This window comes from Macrobrachium nipponense, chromosome 8 (assembly GCF_015104395.2).
Source record: "Macrobrachium nipponense isolate FS-2020 chromosome 8, ASM1510439v2, whole genome shotgun sequence".
In the NCBI taxonomy this organism is placed as follows: domain Eukaryota; kingdom Metazoa; phylum Arthropoda; class Malacostraca; order Decapoda; family Palaemonidae; genus Macrobrachium; species Macrobrachium nipponense.
The window spans coordinates 68,915,705-68,937,413 of NC_087203.1; the positions used below are offsets into that span (position 1 = coordinate 68,915,705).

At 42.5% G+C, this 21,709-nt stretch overlaps 1 protein-coding gene and 1 long non-coding RNA gene across 4 annotated transcripts in view; one reads left to right on the forward strand and one right to left on the reverse strand.

The window, feature by feature from the left end:
- The first annotated feature begins 2,288 nt into the window (after positions 1–2,288).
- The window catches only part of LOC135222824 (uncharacterized), a 273,561-nt gene continuing 254,140 nt past the window's right edge, over positions 2,289–21,709 (forward strand). The window contains exon 1 of the mRNA XM_064261136.1: positions 2,289–2,334. The gene's annotated coding sequence lies outside the window, so the exon portion shown is untranslated. The remainder of the gene's footprint in view (positions 2,335–21,709) is intronic.
- The window catches only part of LOC135222823 (uncharacterized), a 31,199-nt gene continuing 12,889 nt past the window's right edge, over positions 3,400–21,709 (reverse strand). The window contains exons 4-5 of one of the 3 annotated variants that reach the window (XR_010316359.1): positions 14,541–15,712; positions 3,400–5,247 (exon numbers count right to left, since the gene is read on the reverse strand). This is a non-coding gene — a long non-coding RNA (uncharacterized LOC135222823). Of the gene's footprint in view, positions 5,248–14,267; positions 15,713–21,709 lie in introns of those variants that run through there. The other 2 variants (XR_010316357.1, XR_010316356.1) reach the window with 2 other exon arrangements.

Genomic DNA, 21,709 nt, shown 5'->3' on the forward strand with positions numbered 1-21,709 from the left:
GAACAGTGCCATAACTCTGAACTCCTTTAAGTAATATACAGTTTTTTTTTTCCACACGCATACTTATGGCAATACAATATTATCACAAAATTTCATTGGTTTTGCTCAATGATTTCTATACCTGGGAAGTAAAACGTTTAACGAAATATATCTATTTTTTTATTGTACATGTAAAAATTATCCATATTTGATATATTTACATTAATTTTAATATTATTTATTTTCATATCGTTACCCTCAACGTGCATGTACTTAAATAAAAAGTATTTGATAAATTTATATTAATTTAATTGTATACTAATATGAAATTTGTTTCAGCGAGTCCTGTTCCATTATTCATGTAAATAAAAGTTTTTCCATTGCATTTATGGTTATTCAGATATAACTACCCAAATATAATCTTTCAACACAGATATGATAGCAGTATATACTTCAATACTTATGCATCCAAGGCTCTGTGGAGATATTACTGTGGTAAACTTCAGCTCATCAAAATGACTGATTGGCCATTTGCTAGAAATCGAAGGGCGCTTGAAAGTCTAGCATTTGCCGATGTTGCATCCTCAAATTTGTATCTTCTCTCTTGATCAGCGGCAAAACATCTTCTAGAAAATCGGCGAATGTAGAATGATCCATGTGTAAAAACTTCTCATAACCCTTTCGGGAGGACAACAGTAATCTTTTTAAGAGATTACCATAAGTAAATCTAGAACGTTTTACATATCACTCCTTTTATCCACAACTGGTTTTCTTGGAATCGTTGCTTTCAAGAGCAAGAACAATCGATATACAAGCAGCGCTCTTGTTCATGTCGTCTCGTTAAATTGAAGACGATAACTGATGAATGCGCAAACCTGACGTCGTTAAGCTAACGATTGCACACTCGTTTGTTTGCGCAAAAATGATTGACCGCTTATTTGGCGCTTTAAGACAGGTAACTGGGTAGTGATGATTTATTATGTTGTTTGAAATTAAGCTGGCCTTATGCCAGCACGGGCTCTTGCTCACAGAGAAGCCCGTAGTATTTATTACAGGTAAACACAGGCTATAAAGGAGGCTACGGACAGATATGTATGGTATCCTACCTGAACAGAGAGAAACTCGGTCTGGGCCAGAAGGATTTGTGTTTTCTTGCAGACATATATACATGGATATCTATGGGTTCATGCATGAATTATATATATCGGCGGAAAGGCCAGAGAGTTCTACACACGATGATGTACAATAGAATTTAGCAAGGTGTTACAGTGGAACGAAATTAGCTGAAGGACGTTGTCCTCTCACCTAAGTGAAAAGTTGTGTAGAAGTTTGGTCTCGGTAACTTAAAAAAAATAAATAGAAAAATTTTAAAAATATTGTCAGCCGAAAAAGCTTTATACTGAATTAATACAACCAACAAAGAATACCATTAATTTAAGCCCGTCCTTATTTTATGCAGTTACTCGAGATGATATTAGAAAGGTATTCATGACCTGAAGATCTATCTACCCTAAAGTAATCACCCATGTTGGCAATGAAATGGTTATGTTGTGACCCCTTGTTATTCTTAATAATCTTAGGTGTTGTCAAGGAGGTTTAATAGGGCAACCACCTCTTTGGGTGTTGTTTGTAAAACAGTTTTCTTTGTAATTTTCGATCTGTTGTATGTACTATGCTTGAAAATGCATTGGAATAAAAGCGAATGGTCTTGCATTCCATTGTTTCATCTTGCCTCGTTATCATTCTCATAAAAGAAATTAATTATATATGTATACCACACACTTGTGTGTGTGGTATACTGTCCCTTTATAGCTGGATGATTGATTTGGATTGAAAGCCTTATCGCAGTTTGTATCTTCGTCCTAAATGCTATAAAGTGTAAAAGGAACCAGGTGGCCTGATGTGGACCTTCAGATCCACCCACTCTAATGCGAACAAAATTCAGTTTAAACATTTTGAGGGACCCAGAGTAAGCTGGAAGTGGCATCGTTTTTGCTACAGTTCCTTTGTCAATAAAGGTCTTTCAATTAGTAACTGTAATCAATGTGAATAATATTACAGGGACGGATCTATCCTTCAGCCATGATTTGATTAATACCAGATGACTGAGGTGTTGAACGTTAGGTCAGTTTGCCACTTGTAGTACTCGGTAGCCAATCAGAACAGTCCTTTTCTTTCGTCTGCCAATCTCACTGGTTAAGATTTAGAGGTGCGTATGCTTAAGAGGTGTCCCAGGTCTCAGGCTAACTATTTGAGGATGGTTAGACCATTTCTCGAAGAACTCGAACAGTATGCCTTGAGTGGCGAGACAGAAAGGATCTACTGGGAAGTTAAAACCTTGACCGTGACGGAGAGGTAAGACTAACCACACATTTTTCAGGTTTTCATTTTTCGTCATAAAAAACTATCAGAAACACCAGTTTTTTATGATAATTAGCTTTATCATTATACAAAATTGCCTTAACTATACAGAATGACACTCATGGTATGAAAAAGGAATCTAGTAGGGGAAAAAAAATGTTTTGCATGCGGCGACCATGGAATTTGAGGGTGTAAGACGGTGACCTGGCCTCTTTCTCACTAGCCTAAGCCATTTGGAGGTATCGAGTGAATCCTTCCTTGTGGACTGTTATGTAACTGCTCCTTACAAAAAAAAAAGAGAGAGAGAGAGAGAGAGAGAGAGAGGAGAGAGAGGAGAGAGAGAGAGATAGAGAGAGAGAGGAAGGAGAGAGAGAGAGAGAGAGAGAGAGAGAGAGAGAGAGTGAGTTTGTTGAATGGCCTCGTCGAAGTCCTATGACTTTCAATCAAGACATGATTATAGATTTCAACAGAATATTGAACATGCTTTTTTCTCGCTCTATCCCAGCCAAGACTCACTCCAATCACATGGAAGCCAGATTACCTATAATTCCTAGCCTTGTTAAACATAGAGATAAGAATCTCCTTGGACGAGTGGGTTGCGTACTCGCATATCAATTTGGAAGCCGGAGTTCGCCCCCCATTGTGCCGGTGTGGAACCAGAGGAATCTGTATCTGATTATTAGAAATTCATTAATCAAATGTGGTTCGGATCCCACAATAAGCAGTAGGCCCCGTTGCTAAGTAACCAATTGGTTCTTTGCCATGTAAAAATTTCCAATCCTTCGGACCCAGCCCTAGGAGAACTGTTAATCAGCTCGGTGGTTTGGTTGAACTAAAATACGTATACTTAACTTAAACATAGACATTCTAAATTCTTGGGTAGATTTAAGTTTTAATTCTGCGTCTGGCAATTCTTTGGAAATTACAGTTTTCTACAGTATTTGGGTTGCTTAAGAATTTGTTGTTATTTTTGGGGGGTCGACTATAATTTAACCCCCTCGGGGTAGTACCATGCACTGGGGTACCTAATATTGACTGGTATTGAAGAAAACACTAACATTTCAACCAGAATAAATTGCTTTTATTAGAATGTTATATATGGGAAATCTCTCTCCATAGTACTTCTACTAGCCATAGCGAAAAAGAAAAAAAATACCTATAATAAGCAAGATGCAATTAGATATATGGGCAGTCAGCATTACCCAATGGGTCGGGGTAAAGTTGACCAGAGGTAAATATGGGTAGGGTAAAGTTGACCACCCATTTGAAATAGCTTGTATAACCCCCTACTGAACTGTGGTGTAATTATGACGACTACACACACATTGAAGACAAAACTTGACCATTGGCCAATCCCATAAAATTAAAAAATAACAAAATGTGTATTTTTCTTTTAAAATGAAACTTGCCCCTTATCTTATGAACAAAACAGTAATTTTCTTTTAACTTTAAATGAACTAATAGGCCATTTTTTTTAACCACTTTACTACTGTTAAACAGTCTTTTAATCTATGGAATTCAAACATCTAAAATCCAGTACCTATCAGTACGTACTGAATTTGTAAAAAAAAACATGATTCCTTTGATTTAGTGTTGGTTGTGGTACCTTGCCTTTAATGTCCCTGCAAAGGAGTATCTGTGAATACAAAATACAAACCCCCACTTTCTAAAATGTATTAACTAGCTCTTTACTGCGAGTAAGTCCATGCAAGTTCATACCCAAGTTGATTAATGTAATTGTTGTCTTGCTTGTGACATGAGAGCAGTGAAGCTAGTGTGTGAGCCTTGGATGTCAGACTCAGCTTTGCTGGATCTTTTGAGTGAAGAGATAAGCTGAAAAGGAAGTTCAATTACCTGTGGAGGCCAGGGGACTGTCGCAATTTGTGTGATCTCAGCTCCCAACCTGTTTTCTATATTCTCTTGGAGTTCCTCATTTACTCCCCATTGACGTGATAGCAGTCTCAATATATAAGCCACCACCACTACAATCACATACAACCTCACCCTGCTGCTTCAGAGAATGACTGTAAAACCCTACTCCAGTTCCAAATTCTCTAATTAGAATATCTTTTATGTAGCTTGAAGTGGTCCCTGATGTAGGTAAGCCATAGGTTTCCATGATGCCTTGGTAATCTCTTGAGTAATCCTTGAAGTGTCCTGATCTCATGGTCAACAAAAATAGCTTGATGAACATGATCTATGAAAATAGTTTGTGCCTCACAAAAAGTCACTTTCTGCAGGAGAGGGATCTTTGTTCACCAGACATTTTTTGATACAGAGTTATGTACTTGAACCAGCATTTATGGTGGTAACTTGTCTTTGCTGCAAATGGATCGGTGATTCAGTCAATGAGGCAGTTGATTCTGTTCCTCATCGTATCATCTTTCAACACTATGGTGTGGCTTTTAAAGACATTCCAAGTCGGCTGATAAAATAAGAGAAGCCACTGTCCTATTCACTCAGGAAGCTTGGTATCCTCCGGTTTCATGCACCAGAGACATATTTTTGTCATGCACTAGACCTACACCCGATTGCAGATGCTTGCAGATGAGGATATATGTTGTTCTTGCTGACTTGAGGTTAATTCTCTCATATATTTGTTGTCTCTTCTTTGATCTTGTTAGTTTATCTAAGCTTGATATATCAGTTCGACAGTTAATGTCCATATGTTTACCATAGGGACCCAGTTCCCAATGAACAGTATCAAAAACAATTCCCAAATCTATCAAGACCCTTCCAGTTCCAAGCTTTGTATTTCAATTTATTCCATGTCTCTTCAGTTCTATGTTCTGTTGAATCTGACATTTCACACGGTTTTCAACTCTGCAGAAGAGACTCAAACTCTGAAGAAGACATCTTTTTGTCAGTATGTGCTTCACACAGCTTGTTCACAATCATACACCAGTACTGAAATGTGAAAGAGAACATCACTCATAAGGTATATACAGTATAGATCAATGATTTGGAACAGTGATCGAGTTAATGAGGCAGTTGATTCTGTCCCTCATGGCATCATCTTTCAACACTATGGTGTGGTTTCTGATCCCACAATACACAGTAGGTCCTGTTGCTAAGTAACCATTTGGTTCTTAGCCAGGTAAAAATATCTAATCCTTTGGACTAGCCCTAGGAGAGCTGTTAATCAGCTCGGTGGTCTGGTTCAACTAAAATATGTATATACTTAACTTAAACATAGACATATTAAATTCTTGGGTAGATTTAGGTTTCAACTCTGCATCAGGCATTTCTTTGGAAATTACAGTTTTATACATTCAACTTCCCTGCCAGATATATACTTAGCTATAGACTCCGTCGTCTCCGACAGAATTTCAAATTTCGCGGCACACGCTACCGGTAGTCAGGTGATCTACCGCCCTGCCCCTGGGTGGCAGGACTAGGAACCATTCCTGTTTTCCTAATCAAAATTCTTCTGTCGCCCGGACCATCAACATTGTTGTTGGTTCCTCTCGATTGGTTTTTCTTTTTTCACCGGCAATTGATCTTCTTGACCGACTTTTGGTGACGTATCTGGATTGTTGGATTGGCATACGCTTTTGTGGGCTGTTTTGTGGACTTGATTTTGGATTTTTCTTTAAAAATGTCTGACTCTGGAATGGTTGGGAGACGGTGTGAATGTAGGCTGTAAGGTGAGGTTGCCGAAAGCTTCGGTAGACCCTCACACTGTATGCAAGGGTTGCAGGGAGTATGAATGTTCTTTCACTAATACTTGCAAGGAATGTTAGAATTTGAGTGAGAATGAATGGAAGAATCTAACTAATTATTTGAAAAAGTTAGAGAGAGAAAGAGTGAGGAAGGCTTCTTATAGAAGTTTTAAGTAGTTCGAGATCTAATGAACTAATTCCTAGCTTGGGATCTTCCCCCAAGGGTAAGTATGCTACTTCTCCTTCCATTGCAGCCCCTTCTCCTATTGCAGAACCTGTAGATTCAGCGAAAGAACTTGCGGATCTAAAAGCAGCCTTCAAGTTGATGGAAAACAAAATGGCTGCCCTGCAAGGTAAGGCTAGTGATTTTTCAGTGGACAGTGTTAGAGTGTCCCCAGTGTAGTGGAGGGGGCATCTGGGTCGGCTCTGCAACGCTCCTAGGTCTAGACCTCTTCCAAGCTCATGCCCAGAGGAGAGAATGTCGAAAACCGAAAGGAGGTTGTGGAGAATCCCCACCGATCAGGTGTCCCTTCGGCGGTTTCTGTGACACCCCAGACTGCCAAGGATCGCTATTGCAAAAGCGTCCTGCGTGAGTGTTTTTCTTCGTCGGGATCTTCATCTCCGAGACGTGATTGGAGGGATTCAGATCGCTCTCGACCACTTCAAGAGGAGTTGGAAGGCTCCGACGATTGACTCGAGCCCAGAAAACAAAAAAAAAACCTTCCCTGAGGAGTCTCCTTCGGGAGTTAAGAAGGCAAGAAGAGCCATTCTGTCATCCAGAGTTAGAAGGAGTCAGGAGGTGGAGGCTATGGACTCCTCCCCTCCTCCTTCCCCTCCTCCCGAAGAGGATAAAGAGGAGGTTACGAAGAGGTTCATGATGGCTATGCAAGAGCAGATTTCGTCTTTTGTAGGAGTCCTTTCAAAGGAGCCTCCTAGAAGGAAAGACACTTCCCTTCCTATCAAAAGATCCTCCAGACGTATGGAGGTATCTGCCGCCAGGATCGATGCTCCTACTCGAGGTGAGGCTTCCTGTACGAACGTGGATGAACCGATCAGACGTCTGCACGGCCAGGAGTAAGGAGTCACCCAGGAGGCAGAGCCAAGAGCCAGGAGTGAGGAGTCACCCAGGAGGCAGAAGCCAAGAGCCAAGAGCCAAGAGCCAGGAGTCCGGAGTCCGGAGTCGGAGTCCGGAGTCCGGAGGTCCGGAGTCCGGAGTCCGGAGTCCGGAGTCCGGAGTCCGGAGTCCGGAGTCCGGAGTCGGGAGTCCGGAGTCCGGAGTCCGGAGTCGGAGTCCGGAAAGTCCGGAGTCTCCGGAGTCCGGAGTCCGGAGTCCGTACGGAGTCCGAGTCCGGAGTCCGGAGTCCGGAGCGGAGATCCGGGAGTCCGGAGTCCGGAGTCCGGAGTCCGAGTCCGGAGTCGGAGTCGGAGTACGGAGTCGGAGTCCGGAGTCGGAGTCCGGAGTCCGGAGTCGGCCCGTTCACTCCGGACTCTGGAGGCAAGAGTCCGGAGGCAGGAGTCGGAGACGTTCATTCCTGGAATTTATGACTCTTCTCCAAATAGAAGCTCCTCTCCTTCAGATCGTAGGAGGTCTTGGAAGGACTCTCCCTCCAAACGAGAGCTTTCTCCTTCGTCTGATCGAGGTTTGGACGATTTGTCTGATGACGAACCTCCTGCAAATGAGGGACTCTCGAATTATAAGGTCTTAGCCTCATTGTTACTGCAAGAGTTTGGAGACTCTCTTAGTCCGGCGGCTCCTCCTTCTCCTCGTTCTCTCTTTTCGAGCTCGGCTACGGCAAAATCTTCGGCCTTTCTGAAAATGAAGCCTGCAATTTCTATGAAGAAGGCCCTCCATTCTTTAGATTCTTGGGATGGACAAGAAGAAAGAGTTGGGAAAGACTGTATTCCTGCACGCCTCCTTCCAAACTCCATGGAAAGAGAGGTATTTGGTATGGGACAGGAGAGACTATGGGTCTTTCTCTTCCTGCCTCGGCAGATGCGGACTTTTCCAATTTAGTGGAGGCCTCTAGACGTCACTCTTTAGGATCGGTCAGATCGACGTGGAGCATTTCGGAGTTGAACCACTTTCTAGAGGGACTTTTTTGTCACTTTAGAGGTGTTCAATTTTCTGGATTGGTCACTCGGAGTTCTGGCCAACAAATCTAAAGATCCGGAGTTTCTTAAAAACCCAGAGATTCTCCATAGCGTCCTGTCTTGCATGGACAAGGCAGTACAGGACGGTTCGGGAGAAGTGGCTTCCCTTTTTGGTGCTGGTCTTCTAAAAAAGAGATCAGTATATGGATCCCTATTATCAAAAGGGGTTTCTCCGAGCCAGAGGACTGCTTTATTGTTCGCCCCTCTGTCGGATCATCTGTTTCCTTCTCAGTTAGTGAAGGATATATCTCGCTCGCTAACTGAGAAGGCGACACAGGACCTACTGGTACAAACGTCCAAGAAAGGACGCCCTGTAGTGTCGACGGTTAAGAAGGACTCTCGTCCTCCTCAGCAGCCCTTTCGTGGAGGTGCAGCGGCTCGTCCCCCTGCCAGAAAGAAGAGCTCTGACAAGAGAGAGGAAGGTCTTCCTTCAGACCTTTCAAGAAATCTATATGACTTGTTGCTCCTTCAAGCACCAGTGGGCGCCAGACTCCTGAACTTTGCAGGAGTATGGGCAAAAAAGGGGAGCCGACCCTTGGTCAGTCTCGGTCCTAAAGAATGGATACGTAAATCCACTTCGAGGACCAGTCTTCCCCTAACATCTACGCCTCGGGAACTGTCAGCGAGGTACAGAGACCCTGTAATGAGAAAGACACTCCTGCAAATGGTGGAACAAATGTGGGAAAAGGAGGCCATCGAACTTGTGCAGGATCCACACTCCCCGGGATTTTACAATCTGCCTTTTTCTAGTACCAAAGGCATCAGGGGGTGGAGACCAGTACTGGACGTAAGCGCTCTGAATCGCTTTGTTCAGAAAAAGAAGTTCCGTATAGGAAACGTCCGCCTCAGTACTGTCGGCTCTTCGTCCAGGAGATTGGATGGTCTCTCTGGACTTGCAAGATGCGTATTTCCACGTTCCCATTCACCATTTGTCAAAGAAATATCTTCGGTTTGTAATAGGAGACAAGATTTTTCAATTCAGGGCTCTGTGCTTCGGTCTGTCTACAGCTCCGCAGGTATTCACCAACCTGATGGCGAATGTGGCAAGATGGCTTCACCTAGAGGGAATAAACATCTCCCTCTACTTAGACGACTGGCTGATCAGGGCCAAGTCGGAGATTCAGTGCTTGGAGGACTTATCAGTAACAAGAAACATGATAGAATCGCTGGGATTACTCGTGAACCTCGAGAAGTCGCAGCTGATCCCCAGCCAGAACTTGGTCTATCTGGGGATTCAGATGGATTCTCGGGGTTTTCGAGTATTTCCTTCGCGAGAAAGAATCACTCGAGGTTTGTCGAAAATCTCGAGCTTCTTAGAGAGAAAGAGCAGTTCAGCGAGGGATTATCTGAGCCTTTTAGGGACCCTGTCCTCACTAGAAAAGTTCTTCTCTCTGGGGAGGCTTCACCTTCGCCCTCTTCAGTTTTTCCTGAAAGGGGTGTGGAGTTGGAAGACGGGACAACTCTCGGACATCTTCCCGCTTCCACAAGAGATAAAAGATCACTTGAAGTGGTGGATCCTTCCTCTTCAAAAGAACGAAGGCGTATCGCTTGCCCTGCAGAACCCAGACCAAGTGTTATATTCCGACGCTTCGGAGTCGGGATGGGGAGCGACGCTAGGAAGCAAGGGAGGTGTCAGGCACCTGGACAAAGGAACAGGTGTCCTAGGCACATCAATTGCAAGGAACTAGTGGCCATACACCTAGCCTTAAAGTTCTTCGAAGAGATGGTCAGAGGCGGGGTGATACAGATAAACTCAGACAACACCACGGCTCTGGCTTACATACGCAAGCAAGGAGGCACGCACTCTTTCTCCCTCTTTCAGTTAACAAAACACCTGTTAACCTGGACAGAAGAAAGAGGCATAACTCTCCTCACAAGATTTGTGCAAGGGATAAAGAATGTGAGAGCGGACAGACTGAGCAGGAGGAATCAGGTCCTCCCCACAGAATGGACTCTACACGAAGAAGTGTGTCGAAGTCTTTGGTCCCTGTGGGGGAGACCTCACATAGACCTGTTTGCGACATTCCTCTCCAAAAGAGTAGAGATCTTTTGCTCTCTAGTAGAAGATCCGAGAGCCTTCGCAATAGACGCGTTTCTTCTGGATTGGTCGGGTGTGGACGCCTACGCCTTTCCCCCGTTCAAGATCCTGGGGGAAGTGCTCAGGAAGTTCGTAGCTTCAAAGAGCACGAAGTTGACACTAATAGCCCCATTTTGGCCAGCCCAAGAATGGTTCACGGAGGTACTGGAGTGGATAGTGGACTTCCCCAGATCTCTTCCAGACCAGATCTACTCAGACAACCCCACTTCGAGAGGTTTCATCACAACCTCCCAGGTCTCGCTCTGACTGCCTTTCGACTATCGAAAGACTTGTCAGAGCGAGGGGCTTTTCTCGCAAGGCTGCGAGCCCGCAGAGCCTCGACGAGAAGAGTATACCAATCGAAGTGGGAAGTCTTTAGGAGGTGGTGTAAGAGTCAGAAGCTGTCCTCCTCCAGTACCTCTATAGTTAATATTGCCGATTTCCTCCTCTTTCTGAGAGAGGAATCACACCTGTCTGTCTCAACAATAAAGGGATACAGAAGCATGCTGTCTTCAGTATTTAGAAATCGAGGGCTAGAAATTGCAGACAACAAAGATCTACACGATTTAATTAGATCCTTTGAAACTTCAAAAGCAGCAACTCCTCGAACACCTAGTTGGAATCTGGACGTGGTTCCTGAAAGGTTCCTTTCCTCGGATAAATTTGAGCCTCTACATCTGGCTTCCTTCCGCGACGTCACTAGGAAATGCTTATTTCTGTTGTCTCTCGCTACAGCCAAGAGGACGAGCGAATTGCACGCTCTGGATTCCACAGTGGGGTTCAAAGGAGATGCTGCTATCTGCTCGTTCCAGACAATGTTTCTGGCGAAGAACGAAAACCCGTCAAAACCTTGGCCCAGAAGCTTTGAAGTAAAAGGTCTATCTGACCTCGTAGGCAGAGAGACAGAGAGGTCTCTCTGTCCAGTGAGAGCTCTTAAATTTTATTTAGAGAGGAAGAGACAGATGGGAGCTTGTCAACAAGGTCTTTGGTGTGCTGTGAAGAACCCCAAAAGACTCATGTCCAAAAACGCCTTGGCCTTCTTTGTGAGAAGCGTAATTACGGACGCACACAAGAACCTGCTCGGAGGAATCCTTCGGTCTTCTAAAGGTTAAGACCCATGAGGTGAGAGCAGTAGCAACGTCCTTGGCGTTCCAAAAGAATATGTCTCTTAAAAATATCATTGAGACTACTTATTGGAGGTGCAATTCAGTGTTTGCATCTCATTACCTGAAGGATGTGAGAGTGACTTATGAGAAGTGCTTCTCTCTAGGTCCATTTGTATCAGCAGATACAGTGCTGGGTCTTGGAGCAAAGACTGATCCTTAAAATAATTTGATTTTATCGTACATAAACCCTCTTGTCAGATATGTGCTTGGTTTTCTATTAGCAAGCTCACGGATGTCGCACGGGCGCATAGTGTCATTGCTGGTAGGGGATCAAGGGTATGTATGGCTAGTCGGGGAGTAAAAAATTTTTTTTTTTGATTTTTTTTTTATATTTTGTATAAATAACGTTTAATTATGTTTCGAGTTTTTGGTTGTTTGTAAGGAGTTCGGGGATAACTCCTTGCAATCTTAGAACTAACATGGATGTTAGGATCAGGTGATCGGGATCGGTGTTGTGCTCCTTGAACAAGGTGTATTGTCATGTTAGTGGAATAGCACCCAATGACAAAGGCCTTTAGGCTCTGCCGAGTAAGTGGATAAGACCCCATTGGCAGACCCACAAGAACTCTTAGCCATAGATCAATATCTCGCTGAGGCTCTTGAGGCTAAGCAGACTCCAAGGCAGTAGCCGCAAAGTCTTCAGCCTAATAGGTAAGGTAGGAACCAAGGTTTATTAATACCTACAACATATGTTGTTTACCTGTCTATTTCAGTAGTTAGCTGTCTCTTACCCACCACCAATGGGTGCTAATCAGCTAAGTATATATCTGGCAGGGAAGTTGAATGTATAAAAATGATATTGTCATGTTACAATAAAGTTTTATACATACTTACCTGACAGATATATACAATTAATGGCCACCCAGCCTCCCCGCAGGAGACAGGTGGAAGAGAAGAATTCTGATTAGAAAACGGGAATGGTTCCTAGTCCTGCCACCCAGGGCAGGGCGGTAGATCACCTGACCTACCGGTAGCGTGTGCCGCGAAATTTGAAATTCTGTCGGAGACGACGGAGTCTATAGCTAAGTATATATCTGTCAGGTAAGTATGTATAAAACTTTATTGTAACATGACAATATCATTTTCATGCAGTATTTGGGTTGTTTATTAAGAATTTACTATTATTTTTGGGGGTTCGACTATAATTTAACCCTCCTCAGAATAGTACTGTCCGTGCAGTGGTACCTAATGTTGACTGGTTTTAATGAAAACTCTAATATTTTAACCAGAATAAATTGCTTTTATTAGAATGTTATATATGGAAAATGTCTCTCCATGAGTACTTCTAGTAGCCATAATAAAAAAGGGTAATTCTTCAGAAGCAGTCCGCACTGGATATTAAAATAATCACCTACATGGAAAGAGCATGTGAAAAGCAATATAAAAAGCATAGTCATTATATGAGAGATTGAACGGGGTGGAATTAAATGAGCTTGATAAGTTTTTACCTCGAATTTTTCCTAAGTCGGGAGAGGTGTTTCCTCTACGGTAATGTTTACTTTTAATGAGCCCTCTAACTTATCTTCTTACGCAAAACAACCAGAAAGGAGTGCTTTGCAGCAATAATAATAATTGAGAGCACCTACTGATTCGCGGGCCCACTCGACCGCCGACCGAAATCGGCGGAAGAACACCAAAGCCAATATGGCGGCGATACCAAAACAACAACATATCGGCGACCATCAATTTATGTGTGCTGTCAGTAAGGCCGTAGCGGAACGGCGCTTCGCGCCTTATCCGCATATTTAAAGATTCTTGGCAAGCACGGCATGTACAGCAAGAGGTAATGTTGCGCTGCGCGCGCTACCCACAGGGTTTACAGTAAGGCTACTTACCGTGGCAGATAGATTTGGGTGTCGCATCGCTTACGCCGACGTCCTTTCGTCACTACAGAGCGATCACACCTAAAGGCGTTCCTGTTGTAGTCGATCCGACAAATAGGTTTTTTTGGCTGTAGAATTAAATTATGTCTCTGAGCATATTCAATCACAACTTCTTTACCACCACCACTAGACAAATAATGATAAAATTCACCGTAACCCACATTGCACTGCAAACAATCGGTAGGAAATCGAAGGTCTCTGTCAAAATTAATGCCAGAAGGGCCAGCCACTACCTCTGCCATAGCTACAAGAAGACAAAATGCCGGTTTTTGCTTCATTTTTCGAGTATTCAGTCAAACAAGGATACCAGTGGACACTGGACAGCTAACTTTATTACTCCGCTGAAATGCTAGTGAAACTTAGTTTTCGACTAAAGTCGTTCGTAATTGGTTATGAAACCCATGACGTCATAACGATGTCACACCTCTAAGCCAATAATGAGTAACTGGAACTGCTTTTGTTTGCGTAAGAAAGTAAGTTAGAGGGCTCATTAAAAGTAAACATTACCGTAGAAGAAACACCTCTCCCGACTTAGAAAAAATTCGAGGTAAAAACTTATCAAGCTCATTTAATTCCACCCCATTCAATCTCTCATACAATGACTATACTTTTTATATTGCTTTTCACATGCTCTTTCCATGTAGGTGATTATTTATTTTAATATTCAGTGCGGATTGCTTCTGAAGAATTACCTGAAAAAGAAAAAAATACCTATAAAAAACAAGATGCAATTAGATATATGGGCAGTCAACATTACCCAATGGATCGGGGTAAAGTTGACCAGAGGTAAATATGGGTAGGGTAAAGTTGACCACCCATTTGAAATAGCTTGTATAACCCCCTACTGAACTGTGGTGTAATTATGACTTCTTCACACACACTGTAGACAAAACTTGACCATTGGCCAATCCCATACAATAAAATTAAAAAATAACTGTATACTTTTCTTTTAACATGAAACTTATATATTATTTTATGAACAAAATCAAACTTTAAAAGAACTAAAAGGCCATTTTTTTAACCACTTTAGTGTGTAACTACTACTGTTAAACAATCTTTTAATCTATGAAATTCAAACATCTAAAATCCAGTACCTACTGGTACTGGATTTGCAAAAACAATGATTCCTCTGATTCAGTGTCGGTTGTGACACCTTGCCTTTAATTTCCCTGCAAAGGAGTACCTGTGAATACAAAATATCCCATTTTGCGAAATATATCAACTCGCTCTTTACTGCGAGTAAGTCCATGCAAGTTCATACCCTGGTTGATTGATGTAAATGCTGGCTTGCTTGTGACATGAGAGCAGTGAAGCTAGTGTGTGAGCCTTGGATGTCAGACTCAACTTGGTTAGATGTTTTGAGTGAAGAGTTAAGCTGAACAAGGAAGTAGTTCAGTTACCTGTGGAGGCCAGGGGACTGTCGCAATTTGTGTGATCTCAGCTCTCAACCTGTTTGCTATATTCTCTACGAGATGCTCATTGATAATCCCCATTGATGTGATACCAGCCTCAATATGAGCCACCACCACTACTATCATATACAACCTCACTCAGCTGCTTCAGAGAATGACTGTAAAACCCTACTCCAGTTCCAAATTCTCTAATTAGAATATCTTTTATGTAGCTTGATTTGGTCCCTGATGTAGGTAAGCCATAGATTTCCATGATGCCTTGGTAATCTTTGGGTAATCCCTGAAGTGTCCTGATCTCATGGTCAACAAAAATAGCTTGATGAACATGATCTATGAAAATAGTTTGTGCCTCACAAAAAGTCACTTTCTGCAGGAGAGGGATCTTTTGTTCACCAGACATTTTTTGATACGGAGTTATGTACTTGAACCAGCAATGATGGTGGTACCTTGTGTCTGCTGCAAATGGATCAATGATTCAGTCAATGAGGCAGTTGATTCTGTCCCTCATGGCATCATCTTTCAACACTATGGTGTGGCTTTTAGACATTCCATGTCAGCTTATAAGATATGAGAAGCCACTGTCCTATTCACTCAGGAAGCTTGGTATCCTCCGGTTTCATGCACCACACACATTTTTGTCATACGCTAGTCCTACACCCGATTGCAGATGCTTTGGTGCAGATGAGGATATATGCTGTTCTTGCTGACTTGAGGTTAATTCTCTCACATATTTCTGTTCTCTTCTTTGATTTAGTTAATCTGAGCTTGATATATCATTTCGACAGTTAATGTCCATATGTTTACCATAGGGTTCCAGCTCCCAGTGAACAATATCAAAAACAATTTCCAATTCTATCAAGACCCTTCCAGTTCAAAGTTTTGGATTTCAGTTTATTCCATGTGTCTTCGGTTATATGATCTGTTGAATCTGACATTTCACAAGGTTTTCCACACACTGTAGAGGACATCTTTTTGTCAGTAGTATGTGCTTACACAGCTTGTTCACAATCATACACCAGTACTGAAATGTGAAAGAGAACATCACTTAGTAAGGTATACACATAGATCAATGATTTGGATCAGTGATGAGTTAATGAGGCAGTTGATTCTTTCAACACTATGATGCAGCTTTTAAAGACATTCCAGGCAGGCTGATAAGATATGAGAAGCCACTGTCCTGTTCGCTCAGGATGCTTGATATCCTCCGGTTTCATGCACCAGACTCACATTTTTATTAGTGTAACTTTCCCAATAATTATATAGCTGTAGTTTCTCCTCTGCAGCAGCTTGAATTCCCGACAATTTGTTGTCAAAAACTTCTTCCTGTGTCCAGTAGGTGACCAGGCTTTTCCCACTACCTGGTGGGAAGAGGAACAACTACATGAGGATATCTAAATTTTGTTTCTGCTGTCCTAGTACTAAGACGTCGTAGGAGAGCTGTTTGTTTTCCCATGAAAACTTTACCTTGATTTTTCACTGCGGTTAAATATTTAGGCCAATAGCCTTTAATTGTTTATTATTTTGAACCTAATTGTTGTGGTTTTTGTTAAAAGTGGTTAATTGGTGTCTATTTTTTGCTCTGTTAATTGTTCAGTCAGGTTTTCTCTCTTCAAGAATTGCTGATCGTTTGCTTGTTTGGCAATCCTGTATTCGGTTCGCTGGCTTATGTTAGTTAATTTACTTTAAGAGTGGTTTAGACTTAATATTATTTAGTATTTCATTATGATGTCAGATTCTAGCTCTAGTACTTTTAGGTATTGCAGCTAAGGCTGCAATACTAGAATGACTAAAGCTGTGCTACTTGCAGAGGTCAAGATTGTTCTATTAATAATACCAATCAAGAATGTGAAGGATGGGATGAGAAGACTTGGAAAAATTTTACTTATCTTACAAACTTGAAAGGAACTGGAAGAGGAAGGCTGCTGTTACAGCGGAAATATGTGACCCCCAAAAAGGTAAGTGTTGAAGGGTCTCTTGTTGCTTCACCTATTGCCAGTGTATCAGAAATGCAGATTCCACATTCACCGCCTGTGCTGAAATCACGACCATTGGAAACAGATAGCATTAGTAATCTAGAAGAGAGGATTGACAAGAAGTTTGGATTGATGGTGTCTACCGTTACTCAACTAGGTGAGTCAGTGAGGTTCTTGAGTAAAATAAAAGTGATAGTGAAGCGTTAGTGGAGGAGGTGGCTGCCCGGCCCGCCGACGCTCCTAGACAAAAGTCACTGCCAGACTCGACCCCTAAATCAGGGAGGAGGTATACTGGAGGCCCAAGGGAGGTTGGCGCGGTCTGCCCATAGGTAATCACCCCTCAGTCGAACCTGTGCATTCCTATGATGTTCACTGTCTCTCATCAAGCCCAGGAACGCCCATCCCAGATTTAGGGCACCACAGGCGTTATTAAAAGGCACAAGGAACCTAAGACGAACCCTCAGCCTTCATGAAGTTTTTGGGACAGTCCCAAAAGGCTTTCTTACGATCAAGATGGTCAATTTTTTGCGCCTAAGCAACAAAGCGCTATATTGAGGCACCCAGAAGCGCCTGAGCGTCCAGTAGCTCCCGAGAGTCCATTGGCGTTGTCTTCACGCTATTCATACAAACGCCCATTGGCGCCATATTCCCGCTTCTCACAAGAGTGCCCAGGAGCACCCGAAGGCGCCCACAAGCCAGCAGGCTCCCTCACACCAGGAAGCACCCAGATGCCGAACACCACAAGAGGAAGAAGTTGACCCTTCTTTTGTACCAATTAAGAGACAGCTTGAGAGTATCATGGACTTGAAGAAACCTTCCATACAGCAGTCAACTCTCGACACTAAGGCCACGCAGCCTTCTACTGATGATGAAGCAGCAGCGCAAGATAAGCCACGTACGGCTTACGTGACGTTCTTATCTTACTTTCTGAAGTCTAATCCAGATTATTTTTCTCTTGCGGTCCCATCTAAGCAGCAATCAACTTTTTCTACGGACGATCCTTTGAAATTTTCCAAGTTACCCAAGTTGGTACTTTCCTCGTCAGCCTCTAATGCTTTAGAGGAAATAGACAACCAAGTTTCGGAGAAAAGGCTTCAAGGAGTCCTATTTTTGCACTCCCCCATCTCGTCTTCCTAGATGGAGATTTCAGTCTTACTCAACCGGAGAAGTTCCTTCTTAAGGAGTGGCTGCCTCCTCCCAGGAGGACTTCTTGGGGTTGATTGACTTGGCTCATAGGTCCGCTTTTAATGCAGCTAAGATTACGTTTTCAAGTTCAGAGCTAGATCTTTTTTAAAGAACATTTTCAGAACTATGGAAGTAACTATCTTTTTGGATTGGTCCATTGGAGCTTTAGGTAAGAAAATTAGGAATTTCTCACCATTAGTGGAAGATATCACCGTAGACTGGCTGAATGTTATTTTTTGCTCTTGACAGAGCAATTAAGCGATGCCTCCCATCAATTGGCTTCTATGTTTGCCATGGGAGTTTTGAAGAAAGAGAGATTTGTGGTGTTCTTTTACTTCAAAGAATGTAACCTCTCATCAGAAGTCAGTGAAGTCAGTGTTGCTCTTTTCACCCTTGGATAACCAACATTTTCCTCAGTCAGCTCTTAATGAGATTACTCTGGAGCTTCAGAAGAAATACACTCAGGATCTGCTAGCTAATTCCCAAGACATCTTGGGAATTAGCTAAATTGGTCAAGAAATCAACCACCAAGTCTACTCGGAACTGAAAAGACAGTCCTCCACCCGTGGGCGCGAGACTAGTTCTTTTGGGAGAACTGGAAACAAGAAGGGGCAGAACCTTGGCTGAAAGAAGGCTATTCTATTACATTCAGAGAGCAGCCACCGCTGGTGAACACTCCGATCAGCTCGACAGCTTACTCCGCAGGATCAGAGAAGTTTTTGACCCTTGCAGAGAAGGTAACTTCCTTAATAACAAAAGGGGCGATAGAAAAAGTGCAAAATGTCAGGTCGAAGGGGCTCTACAATCAGCTGTTTGTAGTACCAAAAGCCACAGGAGGATGGAGACCAGTCCTCGATGTAAGCACAATGAATTTCTTCATAGAGAAGACGAAATTCAAGATGGAATCAGACCACTCAGTACTAGCGGCCATCGATCAAGGAGATTGGATGATCTCCCTAGATATGCAAAATGCATATTTCCACATGCTGATTCATCCATCCTCAAGGAAATACCTGAGATTTCGTTCATAAAAATGAAATCTCTCAATTCAAACTGTTGTCCTTCGGCCTGTCAACTGCCCCGAAGGTTTTCACCCAGGTTTTAGCTCCATTAGCAAAGTGGCTACATTTGATGGGTAAAAGAAATATGCTATACCTGGAAGATTGGTTCATATGCTCTCCCACAAAGGAGAAATGCATGGAGGACCTGCAAAAGACTCTACAACTGGCACAATATCTGGGTTTGTTGGTAAATCTGCAGAAATCGCAATTGACACCATCTCAGAAGATTCTATATTTAGGCATTCTGATACTCTGAATTTTCAGGTTTTCCATCCCCCAAGAGAATTTAATCCTGCCTGACAAAAGTAAATCATTTCTTATCAATACAGAGATGTTCAACAAACAAGTGGATGAGTTTACTGGGCACCCTGCCCTCAATAGAACAGTTTGTCAAAATAGGAAGATTGCATCTGAGAATTCTGCAGTTCTTCTTAAAAGATCAACTGGGACAGAAAGAAGCCACCACACTCATTTGTTTTCCCAGTAACGAAAGAGATCAAGGAGGACTTGAAATGGTGGCAACTAAGAGAAAGGTATCTAGAAGGGAAATCCCTGGAACGTCTGAACCCAGTCCTAGAGTTCTTTTCTGACACGTCGGATATAGGCTGGGGAGCCCACCTCGGAGACAACGAGATCTCAGGAGGAAAAGCAAATGCACATAAATAATTGGGAATTAAAGGCAATCCATTTAGGCCATCTTCACTTTCAAGAGGAGGTAAGGGGCAAGGTGATAACTGCATTAGGACAATACCAGAGGGACGCACTCCTCTCTGTTCAAATTAGCGAAGGATCTTCTTTTATGGGTAGAACAGAACAGGACGAAACTAATCACTCATTTCATCCACGACAAACTCAGTGTCCTAACGGACAGAAGAATATGCGAAAGGCTATGGAAACTGGGAGAAACCATTTCTGGATCCGTTAGCCACATCCAGAAACCACAGACTTCCTCTTTGCTGCTCACCATTTCCAGATCCTCAAGCCTGGGGAACAGATGACCTATTGCTAGATTGGTGGAACCTCGATGTCTACACTTTTCCCCCATTCAACCTGATAAGAGGTGCTGAACAAGCTCCAAGCTCATCAAAATGTCACTTTGACACTGATAGCACCCTTTTGGCCCCAAAAAGAATGGTTTGCTGATCTGTCGGCCCTTTTAGTGGACTACCCGAGACTCCTGCCCACCATTCCAGAGTTGCTCAGACAGCCCCATTCAGAAGGTTTCACCAAAACCTATCAACACTGGCCCTGACAGGTTTTTGACTGTCTTCAAATTCCTTCAATCGAAAGGTTTTTTAAGAGCGATGGCTACGGCCGAAATGGTCAAAATTTAGGTTGTGGTGCAGAAGAAATGACATCTCTTCTTCTACTACAACTATAACGCAGATAGCAAAATTTCTCCTATATCTTAGAGAGGGGATCAACATTGCCAACTATAAAAGGCTATAGAGCAATGTTGAGCTCTGTTTTTAGACACAGGTTTCGACATTTCGACTAATCAAGACATCTCAGACCTCATCAGGTCTATGAGTGTACCAAACCTAAGACAGAGAGGTTGGTAGCCTGGAGCCTAGATGTAGTTCTTAAGTGGCTTTCAGGACCACCGTTTGAACCCCTGCATTTGGCTTCCTTAAGGAACTTAACCAGGAACACCCTGCTTTTAATGGCTCTTGCTACAAGTAAGTGTCAGTGAAATCCACGCCTTAGGCCAGGGTTTCTAGCAAAGAATGAGTTACCCTCGAAATCCTGGCCAAGATCTTTTACAGTAAAAAATCTTTCTGACCTAGTAGGTACAGAAGAGGATGAGAGTTCCTTATGCCCCATGAGAGCCCTTAGGTATTGTCTCTAAAGGACAGAAAGTATAAGGGGACACAAGACTAATCAATGGTGTTCAGTAAAGAACCCTTCCAGACCTCTATCTAAAAATGCTATATCATTTTTTATTAGAGACCTCATTAAACAGGCACATTTGCAAGTGGGAGAAGATCTCTACCCTAACTTCAAAGTCAAGATTCATGAGGCTAGAGCAGTGGCTACCTCTTCAGCTTTTAAACATAACTTGTCTCTAGTCATCATATTGCAAACAACTTACTGTAGATGTAAGTTGGTTTACAACGCACTACCTAAAACAGATTGAAGCTGCTTACAATTGCTTAACTTTGGGTCCTTTGTCATTAGCAGGCATGATTGTAGAGGATAATGTATGAGGACACATTTACTCCCCCTAATTTTACAACCACAGTAATCTTGAGAGTATTTACTTTTTAATTTATAACTTTTTGGTGATGGATTTTTCTTAGGTGACCAGACATTGTATTTGGATATTAATTATTCTACCATAGCCTTGGGCAGGGGCTGTGTTTTTAATCTCTGGTTGTCTGGTTGTTTGTCTTGCGGTGTTTTTTTTTTGGTTGGCTTTCAACTTCCTCAGTTTACGGTATACTCCTCAGTGGGAAGTCCTTTTTGTGTTGATATAAGTGTTTAAGTCTACACCACTGCAACACTATGGGTTGAGAAGCGTGCTCACTGGAGGCAGTACCTTCTTGAAGAAGCTCTCTTCCTAAGTAAAGAACAACTAAAGTTTACAGAAACCTTTATGAATTTATTATATATATTCTGCTAAGGTCCATGAATCCCCACCACCTGTCAGTGAGGGATTCGGCTATATAATTACTAGGTAAGTTACACTTATGAAAATTATATTTTCATAATAAAATAGTTTTAATAGTACTTACCCAGTAAGTACTTTCGAATTTATGGAGGGCAAAACAAAATTGAGGTATCCTCATATAGTTGTTC